Source organism: Pantherophis guttatus, chromosome 2 (assembly GCF_059756535.1).
Source record: "Pantherophis guttatus breed Tessera chromosome 2, ASM5975653v1, whole genome shotgun sequence".
Taxonomy (NCBI): domain Eukaryota; kingdom Metazoa; phylum Chordata; class Lepidosauria; order Squamata; family Colubridae; genus Pantherophis; species Pantherophis guttatus.
In genome coordinates this window covers 39,925,774-39,946,461 of record NC_142064.1, presented here as the reverse complement: position 1 = coordinate 39,946,461, position 20,688 = coordinate 39,925,774, and the positions used below count along the sequence as shown (strand labels likewise).

General features: G+C 41.6%; 1 long non-coding RNA gene across 1 annotated transcript; it reads left to right on the top strand.

Moving 5' to 3' along the window:
* Positions 1-511: 511 nt before the first annotated feature.
* Positions 512-19,674, top strand: LOC117679315 (uncharacterized). The gene is made up of 3 exons (XR_009622255.1): positions 512-587; positions 2,349-2,527; positions 19,632-19,674. It is a non-coding gene; the product is annotated as an uncharacterized LOC117679315 (long non-coding RNA).
* Positions 19,675-20,688: the final 1,014 nt, after the last annotated feature.

The following is a 20,688-nucleotide window of genomic DNA, read 5'->3' as shown; positions in this document are numbered from 1 at the left end:
AATTCTAATGTGATATCCAAACATTTTCTGACAGCCTATACAATGTACTGCCAAAGGCAAGAAACTCCTCTGTTTGTTTTGTGGCTCAAAATGGTAGGGAAAGAAACAGCAATTATAGTGTTGTTGTCTTGTAGCAATCAAGTAGAAAGGCTTTATTTAATCAACCACTTCACTGACCAGAAGGTGTAATCCAAACATGATAATAGCTTAATGGCACATCTGGCAATACCCTTATTGTTTTTATGTTCCAAATGGATTGTTTGCCTCATTACATATACACATTGATCTTGGCTATTTGAAAGTGTTTGTCTTTGGATTTGAACACATTAATCAATGGTCAATTAACAGCAGAATCAAGGAGAGGATATAGGAAAACATATCTACTTTGAAGGATAAAATTAGAATTAGCGAACAGATAAATCTTAATCAAAGATCTGGTCAGAAAAAACAAGATTGTTCACAAAGCATTTCTGATTCTTAGAATTTGTAATTTTTCTATTTCTCTCTCCTAGGTCATTGATGTTTGTCTCAAACAAGTGAAAGATTTTAGCAGCAGACTTTCCGCTGAAGAAATATTGTTTGCCATGGTAACGTCATATATACAGATTTTTTAAAAAAAATTGCAGTTGAAGATAATAGTCTATATCAATATAATTTTTTCATCTCCTCAGACCCTCTTTTCATTTTCCCAGCAGCAAATGAACAAAAGAACAAGGATCAGAATCAGGACTGCTGGTGATCCTGCTGCCTCCCATTTTTTTATAATGGAAGATAATATTTAACATGATGCCATACATGTAGTCCTCGATTTATGACCACAATTGGGATCAAAATCTCTGTTACTAAGCAAGGTGATGGTTAAGTGACTCATGTCCCATTTTATAACCTGTTTTTTTGGCCAGTTGTTAAGTGAATCACTGGTAGTAGTTGAGTCAATCATGCAGTCATTAATTGAATCTGTCTCTGCTTTCCCCCATTGATTTTACTTGTCAGAAGCCAGCTGGGAAGGCTGACCCCAGGAGGTTGCAGTCAGCATAACAATATGCTGGTTGCCAAGCACCTGAGTTTTGATGGTTGTAAATTGAGAGCTACCTGTATTCCAAGAGTAATAGTATCTTTTTATTATTTTATATGGTTTTCATATGCTTTGGGGTCTGCCAGACCATCCACATGTCCCCACATCCTTCCCACCTGCAACCTACCTTCCTAGTGAATTATATATAAATAGAAAATGGATTCTGTGAGGGTCCAAAGAAGAACATCTCCTCACCCTACAGAATAACAGAATTGGAAGGGACATTGGAGTTCTTATAGTCCAACTCCCTGCTCAAGCCGGAAACCCTATACCATTTCAGACAGATGGTTGTCCAATCTCTTCTTAAAAACCTCCAGTGATAAAGCACCCATAACTTCTGGAGGAATGTCATTTCACTGATTAATTGTTCTCACTGTCAGGGAATTTATTTTAGTTCTAGGTTGGTTCCCTCCCGGGGTGAAATGCTCCTGGTTCGAACCAGATCTCCTGATCCAGTAACAATAGTGGCAGGTGGTTCGGAGAAAAATCTCTGCTCCCCCCCCCATGCCCAGCTGAACCGCGCGATCATCAGAGGCTGTTTTTTTAAATTTTAAAAGCATTTTTTCTACAACCTCTTCGGCCAAAAAAATGCATTTAAAAGTAAAAAAAAAAAAATCTCTGATGATCACGTGGCTCAACTGGGATCGTCAGAGGCTTTTAAAAGCATTTTTTTTCTGCAATCTCTTCGGCCGAAGAAGTTGTAGAAAAAAAATGCTTTTAAAAGCCTCTGACGATCCCAGCTGAGTTGCCTGATCGTCAGAGACTTTTAAAAGCATTTTTTTACAATCTCTTCAGCCTTATCCACGCCCCTTACAGAGCTCTTAGGAACGGGGTGAGGTCAACAGTAGCCAGTCTAAGGTTAAAATTTGGGGGGGGGAGGGGGTTGGGATGAAACCACAGAGTCAGGTAGTGCATTCCAGGCATTGACCACTCTGTTGTTCAAGTCGTATTTTCTGCAATCGAGTTTGGAGTGGTTCACTTTAAGTTTGTATCTATTGTGTGCTCATGTATTGTTGTGTTTTGTTTAATCTGGGTAGAAATAATACAGTTTGTTAGTTTTTTTAATCAGGCATTTGGAATGGTCGGATATTTGGAGGATTCTTTATGCTTTCAGGATATCCCATTAATAATTCCTCCCAAACCCTCCCCCCCCATTTGATTTAGCTGGCCATCTCCTTCCTTTCTAGTAGGCATATAGGAATGGCATTTAGATTTCAGAGTCAGATTTAAATTTGCTGTTATATCAGAACGTAACTTGTTTCCTACTGCCTAGTTCAAAAAGAAGTTTTGGAAGAAGATATGGAAGAAGTTACCAACAAAGCTTGTTTGGTCTACTGTCATGTAAACTGCAGTGTTTCTTCTCTAAAAAGTGGGAGGGAGAGGAAATTTTATTTTGCATCAAGTATGGGTCTCCTTGTGCATCAACATAAAATGAAACATTTATCATTATTGGTAAGTAAATGTGTTGATTTAAAGTAAAGATAAAGATGAGTTGATGTGGTTCTAAAATATGACATCACCCCAGAAAAATCAAGTTGGGATCCCCAGTTTCTAATTCCCTGTTTCTAATATTTAAAGAGAACAACCAGTTGCTTCTGCTATACCTAGTTTATAGTGAGAATCTAGTTTGCACAGTCAGCCCAAAACAGTGGAACAAGCTTGAAAATATTGTTATCTGTACAAGGCAGTAAAAACACAACATTTTGCTTGCCACTAAACGTAGGAAACACTAAGATTGTAGGAATCTTTTTTTCTCCTCTTTTACAACATAGTACTATATTGGTCATCTCTAACAATAAACTATGTAATTTTAGTTGTTTTAAAATCAACTTTGCTTAAAGATGTTCTTGGTTAGTGAGACACAAAAAGTTTTGTTTCTGAATATAAAAACTGACCCTCTAAATTCAATTGTATGTAAAAAAATTTTTTTATTTATCTTATTTATTTTTAGACTGCATTTAAGATTGAGGTCCTTTCAAGGTGACATACATAATAGATACAATGATTTTAAAAATGCTCAAACCAATAAAAGCAAATGTCAGAAAGAACATTACCAACATGAAAAGCACTCAAAAGCAGAATTATAGTAAACAATCTACAATATGATACAGTTTAATTCAAGAGAAATCCAGGTAGAACTTCAAAATTTTATGAAAGACCTTTAAAGAAATATCCTAATGAAAGCTGAGTACAAATTCACCTCATATTTGATGTGGGGCAGAAAAGACTTACTACTAACGTCACAGCCTTTCCAGACAAATGAGTAAGCTGATGGTTTTGATCCGCAGGAAGAGTTATATTGATGGAATAATCAGTCATGTAATCTGTCATTTATATAAATAATAATAAAAGGTAGCAAAATATGTGGGAAAGTAGCTATTAACAAAGTCTATGACAGCATACTTTCCAATTTCCCTTCCAGCTAATATTTTCTTCCTAGTGTTCCTTGGACTGTTTTATTTTTCTGGATTTCTGGATGGTGTTAGCTATTTCCACTGTCCAATGTGCATCTCAAATCCTTCTTTGACAGTCTTTAACTGTAATTTCTCTACAGCTTTAAGAATAGTCCCAGCAAAACAGGAGATTGTAAATATGACCTAATATAACCTAAAAAAGAACCTTTGTGTAATGAACAGACTTAATCCAAATGCATGTTGAATGTATCCATCTTTGACTAAATGAACCATCAGTTATAGTTACAGGCTATTGATACGAATACACTGTTATTATACATAATTATAATTTCATTTTGTGGATAATCCAGACGTTGAATATACCATCTTAGTATTATATTTTTGACTCTTGATAGAGATATAGGCAACACATAAAACCCTGCCTAAAGGCTCCCACACTGCTGGAGAACTACTAGATCGTAGAATCTGGAGGTAAGTAAGGTCATTTCTTAGTTATGAGAACTCTAGATTCAATCAGTGGAACACAATTATATCCCTTGGTTCAAAACGTCACACAGAGGAGTTAAACCAACCTTGGCACCTAATTTCTGTCTGCCTGTTAAAATATTTTTTTTTTTCTATAGCAAGGGGTGAACTGTGAGACGGAAATCTGTGTGTATACAAGCTGCAGTTTTCTTTGCGAAGATGTAGATGCCCTATTGGGGGTTAATGCAGGGGTGGGCTTGCATGGGGGATTTGCATGGGTTCAGGAGAATCTCTAGCTAAGATTCTGTGCAGTTCAGAGAACTCCCAAATCCCACTCCTGGCTGGCCCCCGTCCCACCCACCCCACCTCTCCTAGGAGTCCCCACGTGGCCCGTTTTGGATGCAGGTAAGTGCAGGGCATGCACGGAGGCTCAGGGAGAGTGAAAAATGGGCCTAATGGAAGTTTGGGAAGGCTGGGCCCATTTCCAGCCTCCAGAGGGCTTTTGGAAGTCCGCTGGGGAGGCTGTTTTTGTCTCCCAGAGGCTCAAGGAAAGCCTCTGGAGCCCAGGGAGGGCAAAAATGCCCCATCCCACCATGGTGCAGGAGGCTGACTAGGCCACGCCCACCATGGCCACACCCACCCAGCAACTGGGCAGAGAACCTCTTGCTAAAATTTTTGAAGCCCACCCCTGGATTAATGAATCTGGAGTGGGCTGGCTTTCAGTGAACATGGAATGAGCTGTTCTCTGATGTGCCTGTTCACTATAGGTATGAAGATAGAAGATTTCAGATAGGCTAACTTGGACTATACTGTTTTCTTGAGAAGATCAGTACAACTTTCCTAATGTTTATGATGTTCCCTTGAAAGAGTGTTCTTAAATTCTCAGGAAAGTAAGAATAATTTTCTTTGTGTTGTTTGGCCACAGGTCCACTGTCAAGACTTTGTTTCTTTCATTCACTAAAAAACTGTTTCACTGCAATGCATGTTTATTCTGTAAGTTTTATATATATATATCCCATCCTTTAAAATAAATCCATAACATATTTGAACATCCTGTAAAATTTACTTTGATCAATTGGCTCATATTTCCTCTATACTTCCTTTCTGTCTTAATCAGTAGCTCTTTTACTGAGAAATCTGAACTCCTCCACTTTTAAGGTTTGTAAAACAATTGAGACATTTTCTGTCTAATTCTCCATGAGCATGTGGTTGGAGTTTTAAGCAGGATTAGAATGTTGCACGAACACTAATTTCCCCTTTGATCATTTCAATTAGCCAGAGAAGAGAGTTCTGGTAGCAATTACTTTTCAAGGAAATGAGGCAGCTCATTAACTGCCAAGGATTCTTTTTGAATTTATGCTTCATTTTTTATTGAAAGAATAAAAATGGTCAGAAAAAAAGTTGATGGATAGGGGAAAAAAAATCTCACTAAAGCAGAGCGATTGTAATATATGTAAGTAATATTTTAAAGAATCCCTTTATGAAACTTTTCCTTTGCTTATGAGTTCTAGATCAGGAATCTGTGGGTATCCAAATGTAGTTGGACTACAACTCTTATAATCCCCACAATTTGTAACAATGTTGAAACCCATGGGGATTGGAGTTCAACAGTATATTGGAGAGCACAATGTTCTTCATTCCCGAAATAGACTATAATTAATCTCAAATTGCTTGAATATTTCTGTGAATTGGTGTAACGTTTGGCAAAATAAGTGATTTGTGGACTAATAATTTTACTATCATGGAGTGTTTTCATTTTAATAGACTTTTGATTCTTTCAGTTTTATGTTCCATCCTTTATGGCTAATTGTTGTAGTAGGTTAGAATTCATTCTAACGTTCTTCTCCAGCCTATAAAATTACAATTTATGAATAAGAACATGTAAAAAAAAAAAAACAGCATTCACAATAACATTGACAATGTAAATGATTCTAGGGAACAATCAGGGGATAGAATAATAAAGTTTGAAAATAGCAGTTATGTATGTATCTGTACTATTTCAATCAAAAGGGCTATTTTAGAACATAAAACTTAAAAAAAAGTTTATAAAGTGGTAACATTGGATCTAAAGGGGTCTGTCAATTTAATCCTTCTGGGATGAAATTAATCTCTGGATCAGAAAAAGCAATCCTTGGTCCCAGAACCACATGTAACCAAATTTCTTTTTAGCTATGGCCTGGCAAAAACATTTCTGTTTTCTTACCATTCAGAGATGGAACACCTTAAAATTGGACTGGACACCTTAAGATTGATTTTAACTTAAAAAAATAAAATGCAATATCCCCTCCCAAAATAATGCCCATTCTGTTATATAAGTGATACAATTCCATTCAAAGGAATGATTCTATTCATTTCCTAATTACCCTGTTAGGAAACCCTACGTGTTAGCTGCAAATCCTGGCCAACAAATATTGTCTGTGCCTATTTAGGTATTACGTACTCTGATCACATGAATCACAGCAAGAGTCAGGATCATTTAACTTCCAAGCTGTTTTTAAAGCAATCCCAGACAGAAATCTTTGTGGTAATCTACATGTATGACTAGTTGTCCTGTGAAATTACCAAGATGGAATGAATCAATTTTATTCACTGTATGTTCACACATAATTTGTGCAATAGAATTGAAAGTACAATTGCACCTGCAGTGCTACAATAAAAACAAGCTACATCCTCAGAAATCATTTTTAAGGGGAAGGGGGGTAGAATCCATAATATTTTTTGCTTTTGTAGAACTATGGATGAAATCCATTGTTTTTCAGTTAACAATAAATATAAATTACGTAGCCTTCAACAAAAAGAGACTGTGGTATCAGCATATATTAAAAATATTATCTAGACAGCTAATAAATATTAAGCTAACTAGGCCTTTTCACCTAAAAATAACAAATGTGAAATTTTCATGTCGAAGCCTGTCAACCAGGTACCCAATGAATTATTATACTACTCAATTTTATATTGACAATAGTTTTAAATATTGAGGTAATAAAACATAATCTTACAACCAATTTAGGCACACAAAAGTTATGCGTGACCGTACTGCAATCATTATTCTTCAATATTTAAAAATATAATATTCCTCCATTTTATAACCATTTATCTTTCTTAGAAAGAGTCTTTAATCACTTTTAAGTCCTTTAAGAGAGAGGGGAAGAAAGAACAAAAGAAGTTTGGAATAGTGAGCTCACAACAGTAAAGGTCCTATGATGCTGACAGAAACTCTTTTAATTAGAAAACTTCTCTCAAAGTAGGTTTGAAATATCAGGTGAGAACATTTCTACTGTCCTGCTAACAATCTCAAAGAATTTTAGACAATCTGAAACTCATACTCTCATGATGACAAGAAAGAAAGAAGAAATAGGAAGAGAGGAGATGAAAATAAAGCATCATGATATCAGTTCTCAAAGTTGCTTTTATTTTAGTGACCAGCTGGGATGAAAATCAGTTCTTGTAACCTGCTGGAATGAATGCTGGTTAGGCAGCAGTATGGCAGAGCTCTAAGCAGCTGGTCTCTCAGCAGAGGTAGAAGGTCCCCATTGCTTTCTGCTCCTTCTGCTGCCCAGAGATGAGACCCCAGGACCCCAAAAATGCTGGTTTTCACAGCTTTCAAATGCCTTTCATTTAATGAGTTTGTGAGTAAAATATTTACTACCTCTCCCTTTGGGACCATTTTGAACTTTTTCCTGATGCCGTTCTGCTAGCAAACGACCCATCTTTCCACTTTAAAATAGTTACATTGATTAGTTCTTTAGCTATGACTGTATGCTTCTTTCTGTTTTCAAATTAAGCACACATTGTAATATCAGCTCATTATCATTTGTATTAGTTTACACACAGATGTTCACACCAATCTCTCTCTCCCTCTCTCTCTCCCCCCCCTCTCTCTTTCACTCTCTCTCTCCATGTATATGTACTCACTCTCTCACACACACACTCTATATACATATGCATATATAGGCATTTAGGACATGTCAAATTTTTTAAGTTTCAATTTCTGAACATTAGGGGTGCTCAAAAATTCTGACATGCCTTGGGTTTTTGGTTACTTTAATATATTTTTATATTTTGGTTACTTTAATATAATTTACATAGGCTTGGTAAGTAACTACATAAACATCATAACTTTTAAACATTTTGTTTATTTCATTTTACATTGATGTATGTATGTATGTATGTATGTATGTATGTATGTACATACTACATTAATCTGAAATCAAATACTTTTTACTTTTTGTTCTGCAATCACATTTCTTGTTTGCCCTGATATTTGCTTTGAGCAAGGAAAGTCGCTTAGTGATGAGGAAACAACCCAAAACCTTCTTATGGTAATGGAATAGAAGAGGGCATGGAAAATAAATACCTTAATTTTTGTTTTTCCATTTGTTTCATGCTTTCAGGCATTGTGGCCAAAGGCTACTTCCCAGGTGCTTTTGTTTTTATTTTATGCATCACAAATGAAAAGACAATGAACTGTCAAGTGAAAAAGAGAATAATGAATGAATCAAAAATTAGAGATGACAGGCAGCTTTTGATTTATTGTATGTCTTTTATCTTGATATATTAATATAACAGTGCAGCATGGTTGCTTCTTCTCAATTTCAAATGTTTTCCTAATCATCATCTATAGAAAATTCTACCTCAAGGTCAACAAAAGATGAAAAACAGCCAATTCAGAGCGACAATTATCATGTCCCTCTCTGTCTGCTACCCATGAGTGGTTATGACTGGACAAATAATGACATGGCATATGAATGATAGAAGACAAAGATGCTTTTATTGTGCCTCGGCATGACAAACAATAGCAGTAGCACTTAGACTTATATACCACACCATAGTGCTTCACAGCACTCTCTGAGGGGTTTACAATATCACCATATTGCTCTCAACAATCTGGATCCTCATTTTACAGAAGGATAGAAGACTGAGTCAACCTAAAGCCGTTCAGGATCCAACTTCTGGCTACGGACAAAGTTAGCCTGCAATACAGCATTCTAACCACTGCACCATGACAGCTCAAGACCAACCCAACACTATATAGAACAAAGTTGAGCTTTGAGCAACTAAAATAGGCAAGGAAGAAAATTGAGATTTCCAATTGTTATGTCCTTATATGGGCACCCGCCGGGGATTGGCTAATCCTCCGGCGGGAGATTCAAATAACTGTCAGTGGGCGGCTGAGTCTGCCGGAGCGTATAAAAGGAGCTCCGGCAGCCCAGCCGCTCGTCTTTTTCCTGTGCTTGAATAAAGTACTGAACTGGACCAGAGCTGGTCGCGTCTTGCTTTCCCTGCGCCGATCTAACACTGGCGACGAAGGAACTGAACCAAGCGACGAACCTCGTGGCACAAGCCAACCTCAGAGAGCTAAGTCACTGAGAACTGAGTCACCTTGTAGGGATTTCCAGAGGCATGGCATCAGCTGAAGTCACTTTGCCAGCCCTTGCTCCTTTCCGCCCAGGGAAGGACAAGTGGAAATCCTACGTGGTCAAATTTCGGCAATACCTGAGAGGAAACAACATCAGGGATGCCGATGATGACCGGAAAAAGGGCATCTTCTTGGCTAACTGTGGATCCGAAGTCCTCGATATGGCAATCGATCTCGTCGCACCACGAGACATCGAAGAAGTGCCATGGACGGACCTGCTACAGATCCTGGAAGAACACTATGCCCCAACTGGAACACCAGTGGCGAACCGTTTCACCTTCCATCAGAGGGATCAAAAGGAAGGTGAGACCGTCAAAGAATTCGTGGCTGCCCTGCGCCAAATCGCAGCCAGCTGTGAGTTCGATCATGTGGACAATGCCATCGCTGACCATGTGGTCTTCGGCATGAGGGACAGAGGCCTGCAAAAGAAATTCCTGAGCAGGAAGAAACTCGTGCTCAAGGATGTGGTGGAGGAAGCCACCGCATCCGAAATCTCGGAGAGAGCGGCCGCCGCAGTAAGCAGAGCAAAGGGAATCCACAAGATTCGCTCCACAACGCAATCATCAACTGAGGATTCCACAGCGGGATCAGAGTCGGAGGAGGAATCCACCGTACACAAGGTATCCAGACCCCCAAGGCGGGAAACCGCCCAAAAAAGTTACAAGGGGGAGCGCTGTGCCAGCTGCAGAGGGGACCACGCCAGAGCCAGCTGCAAATGGAGAGACGCAACCTGCCGGCGTTGCAACAGGAGAGGGCACATTGCAGAGGCGTGCAGAGCTGAGGAACCAGCCCCAGAGCCCTCCAGCCACCGCCCTCGCGAAAACCGGGAGGACAACGCGAGGGCATCCAAACGATCCTCCTACCAATCCAGACGGGGTGAGAGCGACGGGAACCGGAGGAGAGCAGTACACCAAACCACAATACACCTCTCCGACGACGCCGACACCGCCACCAAGTGCCACGCGACCGTGCTGCTCGAAGGGACCCCATGCTCCATGGAAGTAGACTCTGGCTCCATCTACTCAATCATGGACTGGAAAAACTTAAAACGCATCAAGCCAGACGTCCGCAAGAGAGACCTGAGACCCCTGCGCTCCAGGCTGGTGGATTTCGGAGGAAACCACATCGGAGTCCTGGGAAGAGCCTCGCTCCACGTGTCTTACCAAGAATTCCAAGGCAACCTCCCCATCACCATCGTCGAGCACGACCGCCCAACCCTGCTAGGCATGGAGTGGTTCAAGCCACTAGGGCTCGGAATAGTAGGGGTTAACCAAATTCGTCAGGACGAACTCGACACCCTCCTCGAAGAGTTCAAGGAAGTCTTCGACGGTAAACTGGGGAAATTTGTGGGGAAGCCCATTTCCTTTAATCTTGATAAGACAATTACCCCCATTAGGCTTAAGCCCCGCAGAGTTCCGTTTGCCCTGAGGCCCAAAGTAGATGCTCAGCTAGATAAGCTGATAGCCCAGGGCGTGTTGGAACCAATCGATCATGCAGCATGGGAGACACCCATTGTGACCCCCATGAAGCATGATGGATCTGTGCGCATCTGCGCCGACTATAAATGTTCGATTAATAAGGCCCTGTCGCAGAGCGCATACCCAGTCCCAGTGGTGCAACATCTGCTGCATTCACTTGGGAGTGGGACAATATTTGCAAAACTGGACCTGGCCCAGGCTTACCAGCAATTGCCAGTGGATGAAAAAACTGCGGAGGCGCAAACGATTGTCACCCATAGGGGCGCATTTAAGTGCAACCGCCTCCAATTCGGAGTCAGCGCAGCCCCAGGCATTTTTCAATCAATGATGGAACGCCTTCTCCAAGGCATTCCAGGGGTGGTGCCGTACTTTGATGATGTGTTGATCTCCGGGCACTCAAAAACCCAGCTGCTTGAGCGACTTAAACAAGTTTTGCAGCGCTTCAAGGAGAAGGGTTTGAGAGTAAGGAGGGACAAATGCATCATTGGAGTCCAGGAGGTCGAGTTCCTGGGCTATCTCATAGATGGCACCGGCATCCACCCCACCAAAGCTAAAGTCAGGGCAATCCACGAAGCTCCAGCCCCCAAAAACAAAGCCGAGCTTCAGGCATTTTTGGGATTGCTAAATTTTTATGCGGTGTTCCTCAAACAGAAGGCAACAGCCGCTGAGCCACTCCATCGATTGCTGGGTAAAGCGGTCCCGTGGAGATGGGGAACAGAGGAAGAAAACGCCTTCAAAACCATCAAGAGACTCCTATCCTCCGACAGCGTGCTGATCCAGTACCATGAGACGCTTCCTCTGCTGCTGACCTGCGACGCTTCACCATATGGGATTGGCGCAGTCCTCAGCCACCAGCTCCCCAACGGATCAGAGGCACCCATCGCCTACTTCTCTAAAACGATGTCCAGCACCGAGAGGAATTACAGCCAGCTGGACAAGGAAGCCTTGGCCATTGTGGCTGGAGTCAGACGTTTCCATGAGTACCTATATGGCCGGAACTTCACGGTCATCACGGACCATAAGCCACTCTTGGGACTATTAGCGGGTGACAAACCCACACCCGGCTACATGTCGCCCAGGATGACACGCTGGGCCATCTTCCTTGCCGGGTATTCATACAAACTCATTCATAAGCCCGGCAAAACCATCGGGAACGCAGATGCCCTGAGTAGGTGCCCATCCAAAGAGCCAGTAGAAGACCCCGCACCCACCATAAGCCTCCTCCACATCGACGCCGACAGAGACTGCCCAGTGACGTCAGCAGATGTGGCCACCCATACCCAGAGGGACCCCATACCCAGGCAAGTGAGATCCTGGGTCCTGCGAGGCTGGCCAGCAGAAAAACCGGCAGAAAAGTTCAGCCCTTTCGCACGGAAGCAACAGGAGCTGTCCACCATGAAAGGCTGTATCCTATGGGGAGACCGGGTGCTGATTCCCAGCGCTTTACAGAAGAAGACGCTCGAGACGCTCCACAACGGACACCCGGGCATTGTAAGGATGAAAGGACTGGCACGGAGTTACGTCTGGTGGCCATCCCTGGACAAGGACATTGAAGAGTGGGTCGCCAGATGTGACCCGTGCCAAGAGGTACGTCCCGCCCCCGCCCAAGCCCCAGTGTCAGAGTGGGAGATGCCCAGCAGCCCATGGGCACGGATCCATATTGACTTCGCGGGTCCAATGCAGGGGCACTACCTCTTAATCGTTGTGGACGCTTTCTCCAAGTGGCTAGAGGTCATCCCCATGGCATCTACCACTTCCGAAGCCACCATCAGGGCACTCAGGCGCCTATTCGCAACACACGGGCTGCCGGATGTCCTAGTCTCTGACAATGGCCCACAGTTAACATCCAAGGCCATGGAAGAGTTCCTGGCGGGACAGGGCATCCGCCACGCCCTCACCGCATTTTACAGGCCAGCCGGAAACGGTCAAGCGGAACGCATGGTGAGACTCACCAAGGAGACGCTCACCAAGATGGGTCCGGGCGACTGGCAAGAGAGGATCGACAACTTCCTCCTTACACAACACATCACCCCGCATGCCACCACCAAGAAGAGCCCAGCCGAGCTACTGATGGGCAGATGCCTGAGGTCACCCCTGGACCGGCTGCACCCCCAGTATAACCCTGAAGTGACAGCAACGGCCAGCCGGCCGCTCCGCGCCTTCACCATAGGAGACCTGGTGTTTGCGCTTAACTTCAACGGCTCTCCGAAGTGGCTAAAGGGGAGAATAGAAAGCACAACCGGCCCGAAGTCCTACCGAGTCGAGCTGGAAGATGGACAGGTCTGTAGACGGCACATCGACCAGCTTCGGAAAAGGTGGAGGGGATCGGAAGGAAACCAGCCTGACGAGGTAGGCCTGCCACACCCCGACGAGGTAGGCCTACAACACCCCGACGAGGTAGGCCTGCAACACCCCGGCGGAGCAGACCTACAGCACCCCGGCGAGGTAGGCCTACAACACCCCGACGAGGCAGGCCTACAACACCCAGGCGAGGCAGGCCACCGACACCCCGACGAGGCCGGCCAAGCACATCCCCATGCACTCACCCATCGGCGATCCAGAGCGGTAGACCGGGACCTGTCACAAGAGGGATGGCATCCCCAACCCGGCAAGGTGGGCATCCGCCACTCCATGGAGGGGGACCGCCACAACAGTCAAGGGGTAGACCGGGACCCACCCAGGGAGGGAGGATCGCACCCCTCCAGCGACGAGGACCAACAACGGCCCTGCCAGGGAGACCAATGCTCCAGGCAAGTAGACCGGGGACAACCACACGGGGGAGGCGCACAACACGCAACCCAAGCCGGCCAGCGACCGACCGGCAAGGGAGACCCCAACCAGCATCCAGACCGGGTCGACCAACACCAACCCTGCAAGGTCGACTAGCACCACTCCAGCAAGGAAGGCGCACACCACCCAGACCAGGTCGAACAGCACCACCCCAGCGAGGTCGGCCAGCACCAACCCTGCGAAGCCAACCAGCTCCAACCCAGCCGCGGAGATGAACACCACCCCGGCGAGGTCGACCACACGGGACAGCGACAGCGACGGGAGCCACGGGAGCCCAATGAGACACCAATGGACTTACCGGGTTCCGGACGGCACCCACCGGACAGCAACGATGTCCAGCCGCGAGGTTCCAGATTCTCCAGGCGAGGGAAGGACCAGCGACTCCAGCACGAACTTCCAGATGTTGCGGCCGGAGGTGCTGGGACGGATCCCGCACACTCGACGGCCGGAGCCCCGGCCACCCCCACCGGGGAGCCGGGAAGGACAGGAGCTTCGCCTGCACAGGCCGGCGGCGAAGCTCAGACTGAACTGCGCAGGTCATCTCGGGCAAGCAGGCGCCCCGCCTACTTGCGTGACTTCGTAACGTATATTAACTGTGATGGACATTTTTCAGACTAAGGGGGGAGGAGTGTTATGTCCTTATATGGGCACCCGCCGGGGATTGGCTAATCCTCCGGCGGGAGATTCAAATAACTGTCAGTGGGCGGCTGAGTCTGCCGGAGCGTATAAAAGGAGCTCCGGCAGCCCAGCCGCTCGTCTTTTTCCTGTGCTTGAATAAAGTACTGAACTGGACCAGAGCTGGTCGCGTCTTGCTTTCCCTGCGCCGATCTAACACCAATTATTGCTCTTCTTGTCCAGATCACATGCTGCATTGTGTCCCAGATATGCTGCTTTCCAAAGGAGCTTGTTGCTCTAGTTGATCTAAGGAGCTCTAATGATTGTGTTGTGAGATGGCAATAGAGGCCACCTAGACAGGCAACCACTGAGGCTGTGAGATTCAATTAAAACTCACCATTCACTCAACAGCTGGCCACAGACCATAAATACTTCCCTGAGAGGTCTTCGCAGTCACCTATAATGAGACATACACAATAGCCATTTGTCTAGGTGGTCTCTATTACCATCATTGATTTAATGACATATATAATTATTATATAGTAATTTAACTATATTATAATACTATATTTGGATTAATAAGATCAGTCATACTGCAGAACTCTACAGATTAAACTTGAAAAGCAGTTTAGAAAACAAATAATTTTATAAAGTTTTACTTTTCTTTCTCTTGACTACACTTGTACCCATATAAATATATGTATAGTAAAAAAAAAAAAGATCAGTTATATATTTATACTTCTCAGCTTTTAAAGGTCCAAACTACAGGTTCAAAGCAATCAGTAACATTTAGGCTACATTTCTCCACTCTATATAAATCTACTTGAATGTTGTTTATGCAGATATTTATATTTGCAAAGGAAATTATGATCATAAGATTAATTTGAAGTGTATACAGCATATGATTATGTGATTGCTTACAATATTATTCATTCAGACTGGGGAAAAGATAAAGTATAAGCAAAACAAAACAAAAAGGAGGAATAAATATGTGCTTACAAGTACCGATAGAAAATAAATGTTGTGTCTAATTTAATGATCACTCATCTGAAGATGCCTCAAATGTTCAATTATATAATTAAATGTTCCATGTACAGGCAGAAGAGATAAGAAAAGTTTGCAGTAACCCTGTAATTAGAATTGTAAATTTTAAAACAACTTTTTCTTGATGAATCAAGTACACACACCACAGATAATTCAAGGAATTGATTCAGAATGAGTAGATAACTCACACAATATAGGCTGGGCAATGAAGTAGTAAGACTATCTTAATGAATTCTGTAGGATATCTCCCAGCCATTCTCACCTATATACTCCCTCACTTTCTCAAGTCATATTTTCCACAACTCTAAGGATTAATAGCAGAAACTGTAATGCAACACCTGAGATCCATAGTTTAGTCCCATACATACAACCAGTGGTGGGATTCAGCCAGTTCGCACCACTTTGGGAAAACCGGTTGTTAGCTTTCTGAGTAGCTTGGTGAACTGGTTGCTGGAAGAAATCATTAGGGCAGAGAACCAATTGTTAAATTATTTGAATCCCACCACTGCATACAACCAAATTATGAACCTGGTTTACAGATGACACCTTTGTCATTCTAAGAAAGGACCAACTAGAGAACACACACCAAGCCGTCAATTAACATCTTCAAAGGAATAAACTTAACCAGGGAAGAAGAAAATAATAGCATGCTATCCTTCCTGGATATCCTCATCAGCAGAGGCACTGACAGCAAATTAGAAACACAAGTCTATTGTAAAACTGCCCACACCAACCAGATGCTCCACTACCAAAGTATCAACTCAACTTCCCACAAGAGAACCTGTGTAAGAATATTATTTAGATGAGCACAAACACACTGCAGTAATCCTGAACATCAGAAAAAGAAAACAGATTATCTATATCAGCAGGCTCCAGCTACCAGCCCTGGGTGACATCTTCTCATCTCGCTGTTTGAAGAAGTTGCAAGATTCTTCCCATCCTGCTTACAATCTTTTTGGACTGTTACCTTCTGGCAGAAGATACAGAACAATTAAAACTCGGACCACACGTCTTCTGAATAGTTTTATCCCAGAGCTATAATTGCACTCAATAATGAACTAAAGGGCCACCATCAGTGAGCTGTTGGACAGCATTGCTTGGTCTGCTGTGTGGCTGCTTGGGTGGTTTAGGGGTGGGGAATTTTTGGTGTGTGTGTGTCAGGGGATTGTCGTGTGTTGGGTTTCTGGGCATTACGTGAATTTTGTTGCATGAGTATACTGTGTATATACGTACAATGACAATAAACTTTATATATATATAACATCTTCCAACAAAATGGATACATACAGAACTTCTTCAAACTCAAGGCACTATAGCACAACCATTCCAAGCTGTGAAAAGGATAACACTGCCATACATTAAAAATAAAATCTTGGAAACCACTGTTACAACCACATGACACCAGTGTGGCACACAAACCTACTGAAGTCCTCCAAAACGTCCTAAGTAAGCCAAAAGATCCAGCAGCCCCAGAGGAAAAAAAGCAAGCGTCATCTAGAACAGACAGTGTAATGACTGCAATAGCCACTGTGTAGGAAAAACAGGAAAAAGATTGCCAGAGCACATCTGTGAATACCAACTAGCAGGCAGTTGGTGAGCATGTAATGGTGGGGATGCTGTGATGGTTGTAACTGCAAGGACTGATTGCAAAGTTATTTTTTCAGTGACATCATACCTTCAAATGGCCACTAAACAAGGCAGACATTAGGCAAGAACTACCTATATATACCAGTACCAAGATAGTAGCAGTAATTAGGAGACTTGGCACTAGGAGTTTATGGTTTAGTATGCCTTATCTGGTTGTAATCCTGTACCTATAATTAGTTAGAAGTATATGCTCTAAACTAAACAGAGTTGTCCTTAAACTGATTTTATAAATGCATAACTTATCTAATGTTAAAACTCAGTACATGTCAGACACAAGCAATCAGAGCCACTCGTAAATAGCTGAAGTAAGCAACTTTATCATTCTCTATCTAAATTATAAGAATCTGCCCAGACTACTTGTCTTCCCTTGGCAACAACTAGATAAGCTAAGCCTGTACTTGACATACACTTAGCTTAGCTGGCAGTTTCCCAATAGTGCATGTTCCTTATTATTTTATCACCAATGTGGTCTTTCTATGGTTTTAAGAAAACTTTTTTCTTAGCTAACTTTTCAGCATGAGATCAATGGCTTATATTCTCTCTTCATTACTTTGGTCTATTGATATTCAAATTCTGTTATTGGTGAAATCTAGGTGATGCCTTTTCTATTTAGTTATCAATATTGCTTAGATTGTTTTGCTTTCTGCCACAGAATCATATCACTAATACATTAAAGATTCTGATAAATGAGCCCTTTAAAAAATCTAGTTTGTATATGTACACCTTAGAAATGCCAGTTTTGGGGGGTTTAATTTCAAAATCAAATTCTATGAGGAAAGACAAAAGCTGCAATCCTGTATAAGAGATACATAGGTAAGTAGTATGTGCAACTTTGAATATAGCACCCTGTCAAAGCTGTTTCATGAAGCAAGAGAAATTGACTCATTTCTAAGACTGAGGTGAAACTATACTTGTCGCCTCTAGATTTTTTTCAGATATTCTTTTCTACTGCAAGAAAAAGATGTCAACTCACACATCTCCACATTTCTTTCCTCTTGGTCAACTGATTTCCAAAACTGACTGAGGTGGAAGGCTGGTGGAAATTTGGAGATTGCCCAATCCAAGTTCTTCGCAATCTACAGAAGTACCCTGATGGGAGAGGATATAGCATTTAACTGTCATGCATAAGTGCCTCCACTGATTGCTAAGTTAGTCAAATGAGAAACTAACAAAAAAGGACCCAAAGTAATTGGGAAAATGGTCCTAAAGGCTTTGGAAGGGTCTACTGAACTAGAATTTCACACTGATACCAATATAATCAAAACATAGAAAACATGGCAAAAGGTTTGTCCATGTCAGATGTTATATTTATTGCTAAAACTTATTTTCTTCCCGTAATTGTTTTTCTTTCCTTTTTTGGAGTGGGCATTCTATGAGTTAGGTACTACTTTCTCCTGAACAATAATTTTGGGAATGAAATATTATTTTAAATAAGCAGGCATGCATTTCTGCCCCATATATTAACAACCACAGTTTTCAAGGCTTTATGCTTATTAGAAGCAGATATCAGTAAACTTTTAAACATACATTTTTTATTTAAAAATAACAAAACAGCAGTCTAACTCTCCAGCTTCACTTTATCTAAGTATCTAATCAAATATGTTGGAACCACCCGAGGAGCAATTCTATAACTTTTTATCAGGAAATAAGCTGCTAAATAACTGAAATTTGTTTACTCAGAAAAGCAATCAGGATGTTTAGAATTTGAATGGTTTATTCTTTTTTTAAAAAACAATTGCTGGATATTAGAAGGTCTTTTGTCTTATTCAAAGATTTATATTTATAAGCTAAATGGTCTAAATAAATCACTATTACATATCTTTCCACCTGAGTATTTTATATTTGATTCCTTCTTTGCATGAAATAACAATTTTTGCCATTCTCTACTGATTAAATGCTTGAGTTAAGCATTTTCTCAGTTCCCTGGGTTTGGGGTGTTTTTGCCCTAAATGTGGGTGGCCTTTTCCCCCTTGAGTTTTCTGTGAGTTTTCAGCTCCTATGCATTTAACCCAATTCAGGTTTATAGCTTTTGGTTAGATTCAAAAAAATCTATTTGAAATTCTTGTTCTCTGATGTATATTCAGTCAAACAGTTAGCTTCCAATGAATTTGTAGTATATTTATCAAAGGTACATGGTTTTTGGAGTAGATTAAATCATTAAAAATACTCTTATCTTACTGTGGAGGAAGGGAGATAATATTGTTCACTCCAATAACCCGAACAACCTTAGATAGAGTAATGGATGGACACCTACAGAAAGTGACAAGGACAATAAGGGATTGGCCAACTCACAGAGTAGTTTGGGTAATGATTGATTGTCTAGTAAACATCCCATCCTTGGCCATCCAAGGAAGTATATGGAACATTCTGGTATGAATGTCACATTAATCATGAAGATATGACATATGTGAATCAGTTTTAATTTGACTGAGTTAGAATTGTGAGATTTAAAGAAGGTATCATTCAGTCCAAGTTCTGATTTGATTTAAACTGCTTACTTTAAATATATATATAAAAATTATAATGAGTGAACATATAAATGTTTGCAACTGCTTTATTTTCATTTGAATGGATGAAATTAGCAGGTATTGTAGACTTTTTAAAAAGATATTAACTCTACGAAATATCTAAAATCTCTACAGATTTTACAATTATTGATCTTTGAATTATTCTTCCTTTCTTAGGACAGTCATAGTGGGATAAGGACTGGAGCACAGAAGCTTCCAAATTAATCAGCAGAAATCATCCCATGGAAAACCAGTAGTAAAAAACCCAGTAAAGAAATAATGCTAGCCCAAGATGGAAAATATTAAAAACTTTCAAAAGCTTGTTTAAAAAGTGAACTCTTTTCCTTTGTTCTTCTAGGATGCCAAATTTGGCATGATAGAAAGAATGTCCATTGACTTACCCATGTAACATGGCATAGCAGTTGTTTATGATAACTGGGTATAATGACGTGTCAAAGGAAAGTTTGGCTCCTCTTGAAAACTCCCTCATCACTTGTTCTGGTGAAGTGGTAGGCTGATATTTTCAGGAAATGTTGGGTTGCTGGCTAATTTAGAATTTGTAGAACTGATAACAAAGCAGAAAGACATTAAAGGAGACACAAGGACTGAAATAAACTGGATCATGTTTATTAACATTGAGCCATTAATTCCTTAAAATATTAAATGTCCTTCCTCAGACCTTGCCAGGCTGTGGTTAGTCCAAGCACCAAGGACAGTCTTGGGAGTTTGACTCACAAAGTGGTTGCTTTCATTGGGCAAGTTTTGTACCCTTCAGCCTTTGTCTCCTCTCCCCCTCCAAAGCTGTTTAGTTGGACATCAGCAAGGGAAGATTGCATATTAATGAGTGTCTAGCAAGTATTGGGTGCAAAACAGCAAAATAATTATCTAATTGGGATTAGAGTAGAAAGTTGTTTTTTATCTCACAGTTCAAAAGAGTAAGAGGAGCTAGATTGTCTATGCAGCCTTTTTTCCAGGTATTAATTGAAAAATACAGGTCAATTCCATGACAGCTAGGTACGTCCAGTCACTTCTTGGCAGAACCCAGTTATATTAAAGTTGTGGCTTGCAATAATGGCAGAAGTAGCAGACTGACACAATGAGACATGTCACCAAGACAGTCAAGCCGCACAGAGACACCATAAAAATCCTTGCTACCCCTTTCTCCATTCTTAAAAACAGTGAATATCAAGCATACTTTTAGCTTACTATTAATTTACTCATTGTTAAAAAACTT